Genomic DNA, 8187 nt, shown 5'->3' with positions numbered 1-8187 from the left:
CACAGACGAACTTCGGAAAACAGAGGAGAACCACCAATTCAACGTATTCGAGAAGAACAGATACTCAAAAATGCAGTTCGCAGATTCCTCAAGAACAAACCACGACAAGCAGACCAAACACAGCCAGAACCCCTAACCACCTTAACATACATCGAAGAAGTTTCAGAAATTACAGCCAGACTATTCAGACCCCTCGGAATCCTAGTAGTACACAAACCCACCAACACTCTCAAACAAAAACCAACTTAAAAGACCCAGTACAACCCAAGGACAAAACCAACGTCATCTACAAAGTTCCATGCAAGGACTGCCACCAACACTATGTAAGACAAACAGGAAGAAAGTTAGCCACCAGGATATACGAACACCAGCTAGCCACAAAAAGCCACGACCTTCTCTCCTTCGTTGTCCTACATACGGATTAAAAATATCACTATTTCGACTGGGACAACACATCTATCCTGGAACAGGCTAAGCAAAGATATGCCAGAGAATTCCTAGAGGCCTGGCACGTCAACCACAATGCCATAAACAAACACTTAGATCTAGATGCCATCTATCAACCCCTCAGAAAACGAACAGGAAATGACATCACCACAAACCCCAGGAACCCCATCGAGGAGAAAAATATAAATAGAAAGCAGGAGACAACAGCTTTGCTTCAATTGGAGGTCGCCACTGATGATGATGTTACCTAGCCAAGTAATGAAACGTCTGGATATCAAAGTTACAGCTCAGTGAGCAACCCTACACCCTATATTTTAAATCATTTTTCATGTTTATGTTGCATGAATCTTACGGTTATTGATCCACACTTTAGTTTCACTCCCTATAGGTAACATGCTGATTTCTCCAGTTGTTCATAGTTCAATGTGAAGCATCCAGTGTGTGCATAACGAGAAGGAGCTTGCTTCCCACATCTTGTGTTTATCTGTGCCTTATGTCCAGCATTCATCAATGGCGAGAGCAAGGGGCGAGGGCGAGACCAATGTGTAAGTCTCTCCGTGCGCATGCACGGCACCCACAGCGGCAATTCTCCACTGTGCATTTACACCCAGTTCTCTGTGCCCCTAAACCCACACCCTGCCCCTTTGAAATATCTCCATTATTTTGTGCTGTATCGCTGTGCTCTTCTCACCAGGATGAATTACTTCTACTCAACCTCCTCCAGATTTCATCTGACAAAACATTCATTAAGAATCCCTTTGCATAAACATGCACTTCGCAGCTCTTGGTATTTGATTTTCCTGGATGTCTTTCATACGAAAAAACGTTCACAGCAGCTTGTAATGAAAAAAAAAACCGCGTTTCGTTTCATTATCCCAAAGCAACCTCCATTTCAATGCAGTTTCGTCAAACGGCACAAACTATTCCTTGCGATTTTGTAACAGCAACAAAGCATATAAACTGACCGTTGGAGCTCCAGTTTTAATGCAACAGTTGAAAACAGCACCATTGAAAGCCGTTAATGACATCGACGAGAGTGGGATTCGAACCCACGGGTGCAGAGCACAATGGATTAGCAGTCCATCGCCTTAACCTCTCGGCCACCTCGTCACAGATACTCGAAAAGCTAGGACCTTATGAATAATTGAATTTCGTAAATTATGCAGAGCAGCAGATGTTTCTCCCTGGTGTTGGTGAAATGAGAAACAACACAGTCCGGTTCCAAGACTATGGTCTGACCCCTGGGTTGTGGGGCAAGTGCACTCCCACTGTCACACTGTGCACACATTTTTCTGAACAAAAATGAGGAAATGACTATGTAACAAGGTCAGTTGAATTCTGTGAAATTTGAAGTCAACGGAATGAAGAACCCGAGACAGCAGGAGGTGTTCTTTCAATAAAGAGTTGGATAGAGCTCTTAAGGATAGTGCAATCAAGGGTTATGAGGATAAGGCAGGAACAGGATACAGATTGAGGATGTTCAGCCATGATCATAATGAATGGTGGTGCTGGCTCGAAGGGCAGAATGGCCTACTCCTGCACCTGCTGTCTATTGTCTATTCAACTGCCTGTGAGGAATTGTTTTCCAGACTGGAGGAGAGTGCATAGTGCTCAATGTCATTATTCCGAAGACCTAACTTCCGCTCAGGTGTTTTTGACACGCACTTGTGTACAGAACAGACAATTTCAAAATCCAAAATATGGCTAAACTGACAATTGAACTCAACAATGCAAAAACCTTGATCTGTATCATTTTCCTGGGCCGTGTGACACCAAGTCACTGTATGATCACAGCAACACAGTGAGCAAGTGTCAGAAGGAAAATGAGTGCAGCGCCAGAGCGCATGATGGGAGAAGCAGGTGACAGACGGGGATGTGCATTTCCCACAACAGGAACACTTCCCAAACAACGGACTGTGGTGGAAGGATTCAGAGGGGGTTTGCACTATGAAATTTGCTGCCAGAGACACAATGAAGACCTGTCATTGAGTCTGTTCAAGATGAAGATTTTAAGATTTCTACAGATGCAAAACAAATAAAAAGCTCATGAGTTAATGAAGGCAAAAGATGAAATTGTACATTTCATCAATCTACCCATCTTTACAATGAGTAACTCACCACTTTCCTCACTCGGGGACAGAACCACTGGTGAAGATGATCATATAATCCCCGTTTACTAGCCATGGAATCAGAGAAACTCGGTTTCCCAAACGTTAAAGTAAAACCAGGAATGTGGAGGTAAGCATTAATGTGTTGCTCCTGTGCTGAAGGTGACCAGTGCACGGTATCTCTGTTCCAGTATAGTGAGCTGTGCTGTGCCGAAGTTTTAATTTTGAGCCTCACATGGAGCAGCTTTAATTTGTCCTCGTGTTGAGGGGTACGGACAGAAGGTGATATTGAGCAAAGCCAAGTTTATGGGAAAATACCCGTGTTTGTGGATTGAGAAACTACCTCTTCTGGATAATGACTCCTTGATCAACAAAGATACTGCAAGTATCTAAAACGTGAAGAAACATATGTGGAGAGAGAGCCGAAGGTGATTTTTCACCAGATGGATAACGTTTCCAATGTGCACTGCTTTAAATTCTGGGAAAATAGATGTTGAACTGATTTCATGTTACACAGTTTGTTACAAACTCACAAAGGTTGTTGCAATAATAAAAAAAAGAAATCACATAGGACCGTTTGAATATTGTATTGAACTGAATTTTGGTGTGAGCATATTTTATCTTAACTGGCGTGCTGCAGAGAAGTACAGAGGGATAACAATACAAAAGGACCCATTCTCCTTGGTGGATTTCTTGGGTGGAGTTAAGAATGTACGAAATGTACATAACATCATGTGAATGTGGTCAAATCTTTAAAGTAGGTGTTGCATCTCCAAGTGACGATTCAATTCCTAGTCATTAGGATATAACTTCTGTATGCAGTTATTTTAGGACATCAGCTCCATTTACCGAGTTTCACCTTGAATAATACGCCACACCTTACCAATCCATGAACTTGTTATACTCAGTCTTATTCAGTTGTACGTGTTCATGAAATATCTTTGTGTCTCAAGTCAACAAATTCGAAATTGTTACGCAACCATACTGACTTTCACTCAATGGTAAATTCTCTCCTTGTTCGTTTGTTCGTGTACCTTTTAAACCACTCTGAAGTCAGCTTCTACGTTTTACTTCTGTAAAGTCGTTCACGATTTAAATAACTCTATTGAGTGGAAGAAACTCTCATCCAAACTTTTCTTAATCATTCCCTAATGGTTTTCAAGCTCAAACGACAGTTATTGCTTCACTCGAAAGAGGGACTTTCCCCGATTTACTCATTCAAACCTCGTGTTATGTGAAAATCTCATTTGTTGACATCAAACTTGCGTGTTTTTGCTCCAGCATTTCCAAATCTCGTGTATAAACTCCGTCATTCTTTCTATCATCCCGATGAAACCGGTTGTGTCTTTTCTGATATTCTTATGTCTTAGTAAACAACGTCACTTGGCTTTCTAATATCTTGCTATCCAGGAAACAGCGTCTGTGCCCTTTCTCACTTCTTTACATGCTTTTGGTGGAGAATGAGGATAAGGATTACACACAATGCTTCCACTGAGTGTGACCTAAAGATTTTACAGTTACACTATGAACTCTTTGCTTTTTCAATACGACGTCTCTATTTATAAACTCCAATAAGGTTAATTACTATCTATCCAGTTCATGAACATCGTCTCCATGGAGACGAAAATTATCTATCACTTCCTTTATTCTTCCACGGAATGTCTGAAAGGTTTGTAAGGACAACATCTCCATATCCCCGTGTCCGGAGTCAGTCTCAGCTATTTCTCAAGGTGACTGAAGTTCAAATACTTCATAGTGTGTCTCCCGTCATTCCAGTGCAGACTGGTTCTGGACAGTAAATGCCATCACCAAAGGCCACCGTGGATCTGAAATCAACAGTTTTCATATAGTAATAGTCGTACCTATTGGGTATCGTATGTCCATGTTCTTATTCAATTTGTTCATCATTTCTTCGGTCCCTATACTGAATTCTACTGAATGATTAATTTGTGAATGGAGACATTCCCTTCACCACTCATTCGAAGCTCCATGGAACATTAAAAGATTTTACTCATACGCATCCAGACGACAGTCCTGCCATTATTGGGATGAGTCAATGAACATTCCCCATGTATCCTGGAAGGCAAGGATTTCCTTTTCCATTTTAGGAGGTCATTACAGCACTGAATCCCATGTGTGCGTTCATTATAACCGAAACAGTTGCAGCAAGACTTTAAAACTAAGATTTTGCTAAGATCTACTTGCATTGGTTGTCCCAAAAATTACATTCCATATTATGGTATGTTTGTGAATGAAAGCACTTTCTGATTCTTGAGCAATTATATTTTAGTTTTGTCAAAAATTATCAATCGCCGTTCTCTCTTTGCCTTTCATTTTCCCGTTTTATATCCCGTATTTTATCTGATTATCTTAAGTTTTCAATAATTTCAATCAATCTCGCTCCTGATTACCAATCTGAGAGAATGCCACAATTTTGTCAATTTAAATGCAGTGCAGCTGTCGGGCGCGGTGACCAAGTGGAAAGGCATTGGTCACGTGAACCAAATAAAAGGAGCCGGCTGGTGGATCTGGCCATTCCATCGTAGTCATATTTAAAACATTTAATATAATCTTTAGCCAAATCATATTTGGCAGAAAACAAGAAAACAAAAACGAAAAAATGGCTGATGTTGAAAATCAAACAAAAACAGACGTTGCTGGAATATTTCAGGATGTCTGGCAGCATCTGTGGAGAGATGGACCCAATGGATGTGAAACGTTAACTGTGATTCATCTGCACAGATGCTGCCAGCCCACCTGTGATTTTACAGCAATTTCTGTTTTTGTTTCAGATTGGCAGATTTTGTCGCAGTCCATGAGAACAGTGCTCATTAGAATCAAACAGACAGCATGGACCTGGTAGTGTGAAATGAGACAGTAATAATGAATGAGTGGAGAGTGTTGTACTGGAAAAGCACAGCAGGTCAGGCAACATCCGAGGAGCAGGAGAATGGACGATTTAGGCATAAGCCATTCATCAGGAATTAGGCTTGTGAGTCGGGCAGAGGAACAAAGCTGAAGCCAGGTGCCAACTCACAGGCACCTCCTCCTACAGACCACGCTCACAAACTCTCCTCCCCTCACCAAACCATCATCTCCCAGACCATCCACAATCTTATCACCTTTGGGCACCTCCCATCCACAACCTTCAACCTCATTGTCCGTGAACCACGCACTCCACAATTCTACCTCCTTCCTAAGATTCAAAAACCTGACTGCCCCAGTCGACCTATTGTCTTATCCTGCACCTGTACCATCCGAATCATCTCTTTCTACCTCGACACAATCCTCTCTCCCCAGTTCAGGAAATGCCCACTTACATTCGTGACACCCCTATGCACTTCACCTCCTTCAGGAATTTCATTTCCCTGGCCCTCAACACGCGATATTCACCATGGTCATCCAGTCCCTGTACAAATCCATCTGCAATGACAGAAGTCTGCAAGCCTTCCATTTCTTAATCTCACACCATCCCAACAGGTCCCCTTCCACCAACATCCTCACCCACTTGACTGAACTGGTCCTCACAATCAACAACTTCACTTTCCAAATCTCCCACTTCCTCCATCGACACTGGTAGTCATGGGCACCCACATAGGACCTAGCTATGTCTGCGTGTTTGTCAGATAAGCGGAACTGTCCATCTTTCACAGTTACACAGGCACCATCCTACACCTATTCCTACGTTACATTGATGAATGTATTGGCGCCACTTGGTGCTCCAACGAAGAGGTTCAATAGCTCACCAGCTTTACCAAAACCTTCCACACCAACCTCAAATTTATCCGGATCATCTTGGCAACTTCCTTCGCCTTCCTCGACCTCTCCATCACCGTCTCTGGCGACTGACTAATTAAAGACATATACTGCAAGCCCACCGACTCCCAAAGGTATATAGACTACATCTCCTCCAACTCTATCTCGTGTAAAAACGACATTCCTTATTCCCAATTCCTCCGCTTACACCACATCTGTTCCCCCGGATGACCAATTGCACCTCAGAAAGACCCAGTTGGTCCCCTTCCTCCACGGTCACAAATTGCCTTTCCACGTTAGTTGACAATGCCCTCCAGTGCATCACCTCCACTTCACGCACCACCACCCTTGAGCCCCATGCCTGTCAACGCAACAAGAAAAGAACTTCCTGGTGCTCACCTTCCACCCCACCAACCTCCGCATAAAACGCATCATATTCTGCCACTGATGCCACCTCCAAACAGACGCCACCACCCGAGATATATTTCGCTACCCAGCTCTGCCAGCACTCCAGAAAGACCACTCCCTCCACGACCCCCTCTTGAGAAAGACACTTCCCCCCACCAGCACATAACCTTCTCCTGGCACCTTTGACTGCCACCAAAGTGAGGGTGAAACTAGCACCCACACAACTCTCATCTCCAACCAACTCCCGAAGGGACCGTTCCACATCCGTTGGAAATTCACCTGTACAAATACCAATGTCATCTACTGCATCCGTTGCACCCAGTGTGTTCTCCTCTACATCAGGGAGACAGGATACCTTCTTGCAGATCATTTCAGAGAACATCTCTGGGACACCCGCACCCACCAACTTCAGCGTCCCGTGGCTGAACACTTCAACTCCCCCTCCTCCCCAATCAAAGGCTCGCAGGTACTGGACCTCCGCCACGGATAAACCGTTACCCACCCAACGCCTGGAGGAGGAATGCCACACATTCCGGCTTGGGACCCTTACACCACGCGGGATAAATGTGAATTCGAACAGTTTCCTCATTTCCCCCAAGCATAAGCCTTCAACTCGCCACCGCCCTCTCGACCCATTCCATCACTGCCACTTCTGACCTCTTATATTCTCCGTTCTATTCATCCATCTATTGCTTTCCAGCTATTTCCCCTCAACCACACACCACTTCCATTTATCTCTCAGCCCCGACTCACAAGCCTTATTCCTGATGAAGGGCTTAAGCCTGAAACTTGAATTCTCCTGCTCCTCGGATGCTACCTGATCTGCTGTGCTTTTCCAGCATCACACTGATCTCCAGCATCAACTCTGATCTCCAGCATCTGCAGCCCTAACTTTATCCTTGGAATTATCAATGACCTTGGAATGAGGATATCCTTCGATATCAGTGATCACACTGTAACTGATTTTTCCATTTATTTTGGGTGAGGGCAGGCTGGATCTGGGATGAGCACTTAACACCTAAACAACTGGAATAGTATCAGATAGCGAAGTTAGGGCGGGCTGAAATGAAGTGGAAAATTCTGCCAGAAAATGGGTCAGTACAACTGCATCACATCACCCAGATTGTAAAAGACTCGCACAAGGAGAAAATCAACTTCAGTGTAGGCACAATGACAGGTAAAGTGGAAAGGAGACAATACAACACACTGAGGTGCAGTGGAATTATTTATGTGAAAGGATTCGATATATAAGCTCCACCTTTACATATGGACTGCCCTCACATTGGAAAAAGGAATTTCCTGCAGTGTAACGGCGTCTTTTGCCTGTGACATCACAATGCTGAGAGACACTGACATAGTTTCTTCTGTAGCAGCATGGCCGAGTAAAAGCATGATCGTCCCATTAACCAGAACTCAATACTTCAAAGCTCTCCACTGCGCTATCCAACTTATTTGCTGCTCCTGTAGT

At 43.7% G+C, this 8187-nt stretch overlaps 1 non-coding gene across 1 annotated transcript; it reads right to left on the bottom strand.

Moving 5' to 3' along the window:
- Positions 1–1475: 1475 nt before the first annotated feature.
- On the bottom strand, positions 1476–1557 carry trnas-gcu (transfer RNA serine (anticodon GCU)). Its single transcript has one exon. It is a non-coding gene; the product is annotated as a tRNA-Ser (tRNA).
- Between the last annotated feature and the right edge of the window lie 6630 nt (positions 1558–8187).

The sequence above is a fragment of the Chiloscyllium punctatum genome, chromosome 12, assembly GCF_047496795.1.
Source record: "Chiloscyllium punctatum isolate Juve2018m chromosome 12, sChiPun1.3, whole genome shotgun sequence".
Taxonomy (NCBI): Eukaryota; Metazoa; Chordata; class Chondrichthyes; order Orectolobiformes; family Hemiscylliidae; genus Chiloscyllium; species Chiloscyllium punctatum.
The sequence above is the reverse complement of the archived record's forward strand: the minus strand, read 5'-3'. Positions and strand labels throughout refer to the sequence as shown.